This window comes from Phoxinus phoxinus (assembly GCF_949152265.1).
Source record: "Phoxinus phoxinus genome assembly, chromosome: 18".
Classification (NCBI taxonomy): Eukaryota; Metazoa; Chordata; class Actinopteri; order Cypriniformes; family Leuciscidae; genus Phoxinus; species Phoxinus phoxinus.
In genome coordinates, this window is record NC_136893.1 from 27,491,445 (window position 1) to 27,503,376 (window position 11,932).

The following is an 11,932-nucleotide window of genomic DNA, read 5'->3' on the forward strand; positions in this document are numbered from 1 at the left end:
AAGGCTTTTTCCGAGGTCTCTCGCTAAACTGAGATGTGTCCTGAGCACACTCATGATGATAAATATATATATTTAAAAAACATCATTACAAACTTCTGAGTTTAAAGTTGGCATTACACAGACATTTCTACTGACATATATTCCAGTAAAATGGCTCGCAAAATAATCATGTGAGTGACCGATTACTGGAAAGGAGGGATTGAAACTCACGTGGCTATTGGACAATCACACTTCCCTCGCTGAGTGCACGTCATTGCGGGGGTGACGGGCACGTTAATGCTTCAGATTAAAGGGTTAGTTCATAATAAAATAAAATCTGAGAGATTTCATATTTTTGTTTAAAAAATCATGAGCACAGGTAAATTATTGATTACTCTATCCCTTTTCCGCTTTCCCGCCATTGACAGAATTTTCCGGCTTTCGGTGTTTTCACTGTTATACGGTAGGGGGCGCTATTACACATCTCTGAAAGAACACTGAATCTCCTGATCAAAACACAGGAGAAGAAGAAGAAAAAACAAGCGATAGCATGTGTAAGCAGATGCGTAAAATAAGAACATTAAAGGGATAGTTCACTTTAAAATTAAAATTCTGTCATCATTTACTCATCCTCAAGTTGTTTCAAACCTGTATTAATTTATTTCTTCTGCTGAACACAATGGGACCAGTTAACTGTTTGGTTACTGACATCCTTAAAAATATCTTTCTTTGTGTTCAGCAAATGATGAGAGGATCCCTTTAACCATCAACATTAAAGAGCAAATCAAAACTGCCTAACGTTTCTGAATGAAATGTCGACCCAGGACGAGCTACAGGACTTTGTTCTCAGCTTTTTTCTCAAAATGTTGATTTTTTTTATGAAACTTACCAACTTTCAAATGTTGACTAAAAAAACCTAATGCATTTATCTAAAACGGGTGTTTAAAAAAACTGATAAAAACAGAGGCTTTGTTCTTTCTTTTGATATTCTTTCTGTTCAGATATTCATACAACACATTATTCTGGGGGCCATGAAACTTTTGTGAACATGATCAAAAACCCTGGAGATCAAATAGGTTGGAAACTTAAAAAAATGGTGTCAGGGAAATAATAATAAACACTAAAAGAATTGTCAATTTTGATTTCATGGTGACTTTAAGAATAAAGTTTCTGCACTTCTTGCAATAATAATGAAAAAAAATGTCTGTACCAAACAATCAGAGTGACCATAAAACAAATAGCTTTCTGAAAGTTGAAACACACCACAGGTGAATCACCGGTGACTTTACCGCAGTAAAACACACACTGGAAAAGATGAACTGAGGAAGACGTGTGTCGTCAGTAAACGTGATCCGTGTTTTCCAGAGCCACAGTGTGGTGACCTAATACCTCCGTGAGGTTACGGAGACGGTTTACTGTCCATTTCACCATTATACCCACTGTGACACGGCCATTCCTCTGTGTTTATCCCAGCTCTTCTCCTCCCTGGCGATGGAACGCCTCCTCATCCACACCAAGACTCCTTTGCCACAGAAACCACCGTGGTGTTTGCAGACACTGCCACTATATAGCAAAAAATACAAAGGCGGGAATTATAATCAAGCAGATCATTTATAAGCCAAAGCCCATGGCTCTCGTGTCCTATTCCCAGCTAAAGATAATGCATGCATCAATTCGCTGATTTCAACGTTGAATGACAGCTTTTTTTTTAAATGGTAGAGAGAGTAGAGATACAGTAAAACGAGGGACATTTTGGATTTGGATTTAACCCCTTGTCTCCCACATGAGCCAAACATTGTGTGATAGCCGCGTTATTGCTATACCTTCAGAGCTCAGGAGACTTTGAGAAATACACAGTTCTCTTTTATTGATCAGCTTTGTGTGATTTTATTAGGCAGCCGCTATTTCCAATAAGTGCAAATAATGATAGATGCTGTTTAGACTAAGTCAAGTGAAGTCAAGTCAAGAATATTTGTACAGCGCTTTTCACAATACAGATTGTATCAAAGCAGCTTCACAGTATTAAATTAAAACAATAATAAAACGTCCATGTTTGGTAATGCTAATCAATAGTAATATTGATTGATTCATTAAATTGAATATCCCCAAGTGCCGATTGCAACAAAAACATACTTTATTTGTACTATAGCGTTATAACTGCAAATAGCGTTAAATTATGTTTAGACTAAGTGTAGATAGCCATACACTCTTAGAAGAAAAGGTTCTATAGGTGCTTCATATTTGGAACCCCTAAAAGGTTCTATACAGAACCCCAATGAACCCTTTTTTTCTAAGAGTGTAGAACCTTTTAGGGGTTCCAAATACATAGCGCCTATAGAACCTTTTAAGGTTCTATATAGAACCTTTTCTTCTAAGAGTGTAGCTTTAACAATTTGATGAGAAATAATCAATTCAGAAATCTGTGAGTTTGGCATCTTGGCTAATCTGAGACCATGTGACTGCAGCATATGAGAGCATTGGGTCTTTCTCTCAAGTGAAATATCAGAAAGGTTTTACGCAACCTTAAGTCGCTCTGAACCCGTTTTTCTACACAAAAATGGATCCAAAAGACTCCTAGACTCCCCTAGAGACCGCAACAAAACAATAGAGATATTACAGAGATGCCATTAGTAACGTCTTCCCTATGGGCATATAGAGTTCCCTCATGACTGGAGGTCACTTTCACAGTCGCTGAACATCGGGTTGAGGAGAGGTGTTGTGGGTTCACAACATGCCAACCTCTCTCGTGTTCCCTTCCTCTTTCTCTCTGTAATGCATGCTAAGGCTGGCGTGGGGCGCAGGAAGTTAACGAGAGTGCGCCTGGAAAGCCTGGTGAGTGTTAGGAGCTGATTCAGTGCCAGCTTGGTTTCAGGCGTTATAAAAATCAAAGTCTCGGCCGCTTCCCACACACAGGCAGCCGCACAGGAAGAACTGCAAGTCGGACGGCAGGAGTTTAGCAGCGGAAGAGTCGTGCAGATCTGGGTCTTGAAGTCGGGGATGCCCGGTGGCCGTTTCTGTTCAAACATTCGAGAGGATTAACCCGCCGCGCCGCGCGCACATCGCCAGGGCATGTGGCGGGATTCCTGTTTCGGGCTTCCTGTTTCTCCTGACGTTGAGGAATTTTTGGCGGTGAGCGGACTCCCCATGCTATGATCAAAACGCACATATATACCTGGATCAGCAAAAATATGAAGGAGAGAGATCTTACACTTTCCAGGCACAAATATGAGGAGATAAACAGTACACAGCCGCGAGTGAATATCATGTTAATGGGAGCACGTATGATCTGCATGCTGATGTGAAAGAGAGTTCAATGGGCAGTGAAATGGACATTTTCTTCTAATGTTTAATACCTTTTCAAGACAAGAGGACAATAAAATACATTTTAAAAAATTTGCGAAGAAAAACTCGCCATCACAATGCCAGAAAGTCAACCCAGGCTCCTCGGGGAAATTATATCCCATTGCTTCTTGCACGTTTTGCGGCATTTTCAAAGCAAAATGTCCAGTGAGTGAGGAAGTGTGTCAGGTTTTACACTAATCTGCAAGATGCAATCAGCCAATGCTTTATTATTTTGGTTGTTCTACGTATCACATCAGTTAAAAGGAAAAAATTAAAATAAAATGAAATGTCCGTTGAGTGGTGCTTTAAGGTTAAAGGGATAGTTCACTTTGAAATTAAGTTTTAGTATTTTTTAACTCACCTCAAGGGCATCCAAGATGTCGGTGTCTTTGTCTCCGCAGTAGTTTCAATTTTGATATTTTTAGGTCAAACCGTTCTTGTCTGTCAGTCATATAATGCAGGTCTACGGTCACTGTCTCAAAGAGCATGCAGAGAGAAGTCCAAATTAAACAATTCCCCATCGTAAGTACACATTGATGGCCTAAGACACGAAACAAGCAGTTTGTGTGAGAAAACAAACAGTATTTATACGTATTAGTCCGCAGATTAAGCCAGAACGCGCGCACACGTCACACACCAGGAAGTGCCCGCGCCCTCAGATCACTTGGACGTGGTTGTGTACAAGAGATAAAAACGATATAAATACTGTTTGTTTTCTCACACAAACCACTCATTTCGTGTCTTAGGCCATCAATGTGCACTTACGCTGGGGAATTGTTTAATTTGGACTTCTCTCTGCATGCTATTAGAGACAGTGCCTATAGACCTGCATTATATGACTGACAGACAAGAACGGTTTGACCTAAAAATATCAAAATTGAAACTACTGCAGAGACAAAGACACCGACATCTTGGATGCACTTCAGGTAAGATAAAACACACCAAACTTTAATTTCAAAGTGAACTATCCCTTTAAAGGAATAATTCATTTCAAAACGAAAATCCTGTATGAATGAATTTCTTTCTTCTGCTGAACACAAAAGAGGATATCTTGAAGTGTCCATATCCAGACGGTTGATGGACCGCATTGACTTCCATAGTAGAAAATAAAATACTATGCCAATCAATGGGTCTGTCCTGTGTTCATCTGTAACTGTCTGGTTTGGTTCAGCCAAGGATCAGACATCAGGAGACTACAACGGACAGTCTAACATCTAGCACAGGATCACCTTCTTCCCACAGGCTATTTTCCATCTGATCAGTTAGACACCTTCCAAGTGCAATACCCCACTTTTTGAGCAATATCCTTGTAAAATTAATTTAGTCCTATATTCACAATACATATATTTTAATTCTCTGTAAATGTTTATTCTGACTAAAATCTGTCTTATGCTTTTTTTATACATGTTATTCTTAAACGTTATGATGTGTCTTGTTATATTTATGTGTGTGTACTGGAAGCTTCAATGCCACATTGTAAACCTGAATAAGTTGGTAAAACTAAATAAAAATTAGGTAATGTTACATCAAAATGTTCAAGTGAAGAATTTTCAAGTTTAAGTTAGCAGAACTTAATTTTTACTCATACATTTTAATTGCCCCTTGAAATATTTGAGTAAGCTAATTCATACATTTAACTTAAAATTACCATGTAATCTCAATTTAAATATTTTTAGTAGTGGAAAGTGGAAACTTGGCTATCTTTAACCAGGTAATTCGATAAATGCTGACCTGCTAATTGGTAACACAATTCCTGGTTTTACTTTATTTCGATAATCACTTTAGACATTCTACTAACTATAAGTAACTTTTCAACATGTCAGCTAACTCTCATTAGAGTATTAGTAGACTGTAGTAGACTGTTAGGTTATGGCTAGGTGTTAGGGTTCGGGTTAGGAGAATACGTTGACTTGTAGTTGCCAAGTTACTTAAGCCCCTTTCACACAGAGATTCCGGAAAATACACGGATAATGTGTCCCGGGATCATTTGATTTTGGTTCATTCACACTGCCAGTGATTTTCCAGAATCTGAGTGCGTTCACACACATCCAGTAAAGACACGTGATATCAGGATGTGTTGTAGAAAGGCCAGTCTAATCTTCCGCTATACCGCTCTTTTCATTGTAGTCGTGCACTTGGTGGATGTTTTTACGCAGTGTCTTAAGTTTACTAATGATCTGCGCTTTCGATCTCGAGAAACCTTGAGCATTTTTTTTTCCGGATTCGGTCATACACTAACGCACGGCGTACCGTTCCACAGCGCTGGCGAGCGCTCTCAGCTTCAGCGCGGATAGTGAGGAGCTCCTGGTCTCTGCTTCATTCTAGATTGCAGACATTTTTTCGTTCTTTCTTTGTTGATGACGAACACAAACGTTCTTCTAAGAGCAACAAAATACCCTTTTACGGCACTGGTCCTGGCTTTTGTTCACACAGGGCGCGTTCCGGGACTGATCTCGGCAATGTTACTAGGTCCCTATCCCGGCATCAATCCCGGGACGTGTTTGCGTTCACACAGAAGGCACTCCAGCAATTTTACGGCAATTTCCCGGGATCAACGCGCCGTGTGAAAGGGGCTCAATAGTCAGTAGAGTGTATGTTGAGGACCATCAAAATAAAGTGTTAGCAGATATTAAGCAGACAGTTTACTGATACTCTGATGACAGTTAGTTGACATGTAGCTGCAAAGTTACTTAAAGTTAGGAGAATGTCTAAAGTCGACTATCGAAAAAAAGCAATGCAGCATACAGCAATATGAAACATTTAACTTATATCTGTTCTCAAACTAAGTTCATGCTCCACTCGTCACCATGATAACCCTATAAAAAAAAATAAAAAAAATAAACGTTACAGAAAGTTTTCTAAACTAGCATAACAAAACATAACTAAATTTCCCACTAACATTAATATTGCACCATAAAAAATAGCATTTACTCTCCCTTTTGAGTGTCATGCCAAAGCATGCTGGGAAATGGAAATCCCAGTCCAGTTTCAGTTAAATTTAAGTGTCAAAATTAAAAGAAACAAGTTAATTAAACTCAAAACAAGGAAACAACTCAGATTACTTAAAATGTGTCAGTTCTATGAACTCAAAAGAAAAATAAAGTTCTAAACACTCATAAAAGTTAATTTAATTTGACAATTTTTTTAAATTGGCAAATACTTTGTGTGTTCACACACACTTGGCAATAAAGCTCTTTCTGATTCTCTATCTGGTGTCTGAAATCATTATAAAATAAGCAACAAATAAAAGGGAGAATATTTGAATTTGTGAAAGACGGCCATTCAAATTCTGCAAAAATCGCAGATTATTTGTATGTGGGCCTTTATTCAAAATGTCTGTTTAGTCAATTGGAGAACGACTTCGCTGCCAGAGATGATGGCGAGGATGAGGGATGACAGGTGATGAGATCGGAGACTGAAGAAGGGAACATGAGAAAAGGAGGCATCAGACACATCTGAGGAAAACAAAACCCTCGTCTCTCTCACGGCACAAGCCCGCAGGAGGAACATGTGACGCTAATAACCGCTTTTACACAGCCTTGAGACTTAACACCATTTCACATTCCCTCATCAAAGAAACCACATGCTCAACTTTATGAAATTTTCATTCAGTATGTTCACTTTCTTCTCTTTTTTTTTCTCCTGCCGCTATCTTCCCTTAAAACAACTGCCACCAAAAAGGAGACAGTGAGAGCGAGAGACGGTGTTTTGCAGGACCATTTCCTTCCTGCCTGGAAGCCCTACTGTAACTTGTTAGATCAAACTTAGAGAACTTCTACAGCTGCCAGGAGCAAAAAAAAAAAAAAAAAAAAAAAAAACACGAGGAAAGAAGAAAGAAGAAATCTCTAAAAAAGAAAAGCATGTAGCAGGTTGGAGAATGTACAGTGTAGAGGAGCCTGATGGAGACCTGGAAACTAATTACTGGAGCCGTGTGTGGGAAGGAAAGACAACAGCCGTCTTCTGTCCCTGCGGACGGTGTAAATAAACTTGCCGTTCGCCACTGATTGCCGGGAAGAGTTTCATCATAAATTCCCCTGTCACTCACAAAGAAGTGCAATTAACAATTTATCTACACAAACCCCAAATAAATAGGTTTAAATAGCAATATTGAGGCATAGATGCCTCTTAAAAATAAGGTTCTGCACATCACTGTTTAATATCAAGAAACATTTTTCTTGTTTTTACTGTGTATCAAATATAACTTTCAAGGATCTCCAGGTTTCATAAAATTTTTATTCTTTGCATCCTAAGGAATTGGAAAGTGTTCCCCAGTGGTATCATACTAAACTTTGGCCGAAGTTCGACAAAAACAATGATCTTCTGCAAGCGTAGCAGAAACTTTAGTGCCTAAAAATGAACACTGTATCCGACAGTTAATTTTTAGGTGCTTATGTTTTGGTAGCACTTTATTTCGATGGTCCACTTTTACAGTTTTTTTCAATCGTTAACAAGCGCTTACCCATACTTCAGATATTTTTTCTAAACTCTTAACACAGACTCACACCTACAAAACACAATTGGCCAAATGGTTAATTTTCTTCTCAAAAACACATTTTGTTAAATATATACTAACTCTTCATTTCAAAATAGAACACATCTTTCTCTGCACACACTAACTTTACCAAAACACTGGAAATCTGACTCAAAATTAAATTATTCTGTCAAAGAATAACACTTGATTTCTTTTCACAAGGTACAGGCAGTCAATCAAAGTACACCAGGTTTCAGAATACTGGCTATTCTTGACATTACAAAAACTGCATATACTTTTATGTTTCAGTTTTACAGGTATTTGCATGCAAACCATGCAATCCACCGTTTTTACACTAAATGTCTTGGTTGGGAACTGTATGTCCACATGTACAGTAATGTTCTCATTCAAAAGCATTCCAGTAAAAAGCAAATCAGTTTTTTTCCTTTTACTCTTTACGTACTACAGGAGGTACAGTAGAAACACGTTATGATAGAACAGAAAAAGTTTTACAGTATTGCTTACAGTGAACAAAATATCCATGAAACACATAAGAGCATTCTGAACAAAAAAAAAACAACAGCAAAAAGCACAAAATTACTGTATCTAATCTCTGCGATCTTCAGGGTTAGGCCACATGTTTTCATCAACATCACATCTGATATTATCCAAGGCGATGCACCTGGGATAAAACCACTTGGTATGTTGGATCCACCCTTGGCAATCATGAACTGTGATGTCCCTGCACCAGCATCCATGGCTTCAAGGAGGGACATCTGGTCATGTGGCTGATGGTCATAAACCGTCCACCTCCATGCAGAAAATAACTCCTCTCTGGGGTTGAGGAAAGGTGAATAGGGTGGAAGGAAGAGACTTACCAGTCTTGGGTGGACTTCAAACCATGTTGTTATTGCTTGCGAATGATGGAAAGCCACATTGTCCCAGGTAATTACAAAGGTCCTCATGTTTTCACCCTCCTGATCCTGCTCTGGAACCAGGCGCTGGTGGAGATCATTGAGAAAGGCAAGGATGCGCTCGGTATTATAGGGTCCACTGGCTCACTACATCTCTCACTGCATCTCTCACTGCATCTCTCACTGGGCCGGCTCTTCTCACTGGGCCCCTTGCTCTTACTCTTCCTCTTCCAGACATTACAGTGTTTTTTTCTTTTTTAGTTTCTGTTTCCAAAAACATCACTCCTCACAGTCCTTCTTTTACTGTATAAGTGTCAATGTAATAGAAAAAAATAACCCCTGCCACTCTAAGCCAGTCTAAGCCAGACTGGAATCAGCTGTGGTTGGCCCAATTTACCCAACATAAATAAGCTCTGTGTCAATTATTCAATTGTTTGTTTGTTATCAGCTGAGATATATTGTTTTTGAACTGATCATTGCAGAAGCAGAGGTTTTTATACTGTATCTAAGGTTTGGAATATTGTTTTTGCTATTGTGGGATGTTGTGTGTTAACATTCGTAAATACTACAAAAACAATCCATAGTTTTGTTGGGAGGTATAGCTTGTCTGTTAAGAAAATGTAAGCATTATGGAAATGTGTTCACTGACTGCATATTGTTTGAAAACGACATGAAATGTGTGAATGGTATGGCCACAAAAGACCGATGCTGTGCTAATTGTGTTAAGAGTTTTGAAAATGTGACAACTGGCTGGACAAACGCTTGTTAGCGACTGAAAAAAACTGTAAGTAACTGCATCTACATATCAACTAACTCTCATTAGAGTATTATTAGACTTATCTGCTAACTCTTTATTGTGATGCTCCTCAATAGACAGTCTACTGACTACAAGTATCAAGTCTTCCTCTTTTCTCATTTTATCAAAACCCCAAAAATAACAACATTCATTCTCTTTTTTCCTATCTTAATTCAGCCAAATGCAAAGCATGCTGGGAACTAACAAGCACCGCCCAGCTTCAGTTAATGCAACACAAATGGATTAAGTAAACTTAAATTGTATATATATTTAAGCAGATTGAACACAATCAAATTAAGTTTGGACAAAATGTTTAGCAATTGTGTTGCTTAAAGTGTGTATGTCAGGTTAAATTTTTAATTTTGATTAACACAAAATAGTGAGGGGAAATACACGTTTGACAAGTTGATGTATTGTTGTATGTTTTTCGATGCCTAAAGGCAGAATATAAGATGAAAAAGTTCGTTATTTTCAGTCCTCCCTTAAAACTGCTCCTCATTCCAAACGAATCGTTTGACGTCATACGAGGGAGACGTCTCCCCCGCTCGCTGAGCTGTGTTGATAACTGTACGAGTGATAGAGCGAGAGAATTAGTGATTAGGACATTTATTTAGTTATTTAGTTAGTTATTTAAGTTAGGTCGTTAGTATACGCATTACGCAGGCGTATTTTCACGATGGTGAATTACTGCGTTTGTGCTGTGTGCAAAAACACTGTTAAAACCAGTCAGAGTCCACTGTGTTCCGTGCCTGGGTCAACTTTGTTCGGACCAAACGCGCTGACTTCAGTGCTGCTTCTTTGGTGTCCAAGACTTCGGTCATTTGCAGCGCCCATTTCACTGAGAAGGACTACGCGGTTGGAGATCTCATGAGTTATAAAATGGGATTTAAAACCCGAGTGAGACTGGCAGCTGATGCGGTGCCTACGGTGTATGCTACTGAAGCAGTCGATCGCGCCCGCGCCCCTCTCTCTCCCTCTCCCTCTCTCTCACACACACACACACCAACCAACATATTCCATCATTGCAATATTGACATCGATCGCAGCCTGTTCATTATAGCCACGGAGCTTCAGAGCTAAGGCGGAGCTACAGATTAGGTGTCCCTAAATAACCCGCGTATCTAACAGTAGTTCCGCATTATTAATTTGCACGCGAGTTTAATTAATTTTTATACTGTGTATTCTCCGTGTATATTCATGCACTGAACCGTGACGCCCGTACCGTTTCGGTTCAATACGAATACATACCGTTACGCCTATACTTACCAGACACCTGACCAACTCTCCACTGGTTCTTCTTCACACCAGATATTTATGTTTCTTCGATATGAATTATTTACATTTCTGTTTGGCTCCTCATCAGTCTCCCGCCTGGGAGGCTCAAGATTGTATGGCTGTGGGCCATCGTATAGGTTTGAGGGGGATTTTGCATCTCCTCAGACTCAAAACTCTCCATACTTGAATAGAACTGTGTTGGCACGTCTCCCTTGTATGACGTCACAGCTCAGCTGCGTTTTAAAAATATGATCTTGACAGAAGTGGCTATAAAGCTTATTGTAGGGCAGTTACAGTAATAATTTTAATGATAATTACATTTTTCACTCAGACATCTAAACCTTATTTAATATATAAAAAAAAAAATTTAACCTGACATACACACTTTAAGCTCATTTGAATGAAGCAATTTGAACAAGCAGCCAAATGTTTTTTTTTCTTCTGTGCAATATATTAAAAGCATCCCAGAACAGACTTTCAGAAATACTAACAGAAATGATTAACTTTATTTTTTCTATGGCTGATATTTCTAGCTCTGCCATCCACCTTTCCACCTTCTTCGCACGCCGTCTTCATCCAATATGTTGGAAATCACCACATCAGGTTGTTTTTGTTGAATCGCAAAATGAAACCCTTTACATTAATTTAACGATTGATAATTAAGTATAGTGGAAAATTCTACAGGTTAAGTTAATTAAACACAATATAATAGTGTTTTGGAGGTAAAATAAATATATCTGCGTTACTTTAACAAAAAATAATTGGGTAAAAACAACAGTGCCACAAAACCATTTTTTTTAGTGTATAACTTTACAACTATTTCAACTTCTTCGTCTCTGCTCCTCTTCAGGGATGAACATGGCTCGAGGCAACGGTGTATTCATGGATGCAGGACATCTTATCAAAGTGGATGGATGAATAAATAACCTTTATGTTGTTGTTTTTTTACCATTGTTTGCCATGTAATGTTTGCTCATTTGTTGTGACAAGCTTCAAACAGCTTCATGCCGGAGCGACTCTCTGTGTACAGATATGATGACGTGACGCGTGGATCATGCATGTGTGCAATTCCCAGCAAAATCCAGCGACATAATGTAGCTAAAGAGTTCTTCTTAGCATCACTAAGTTCACACTTGGCATGTTTGGTTGGATTAA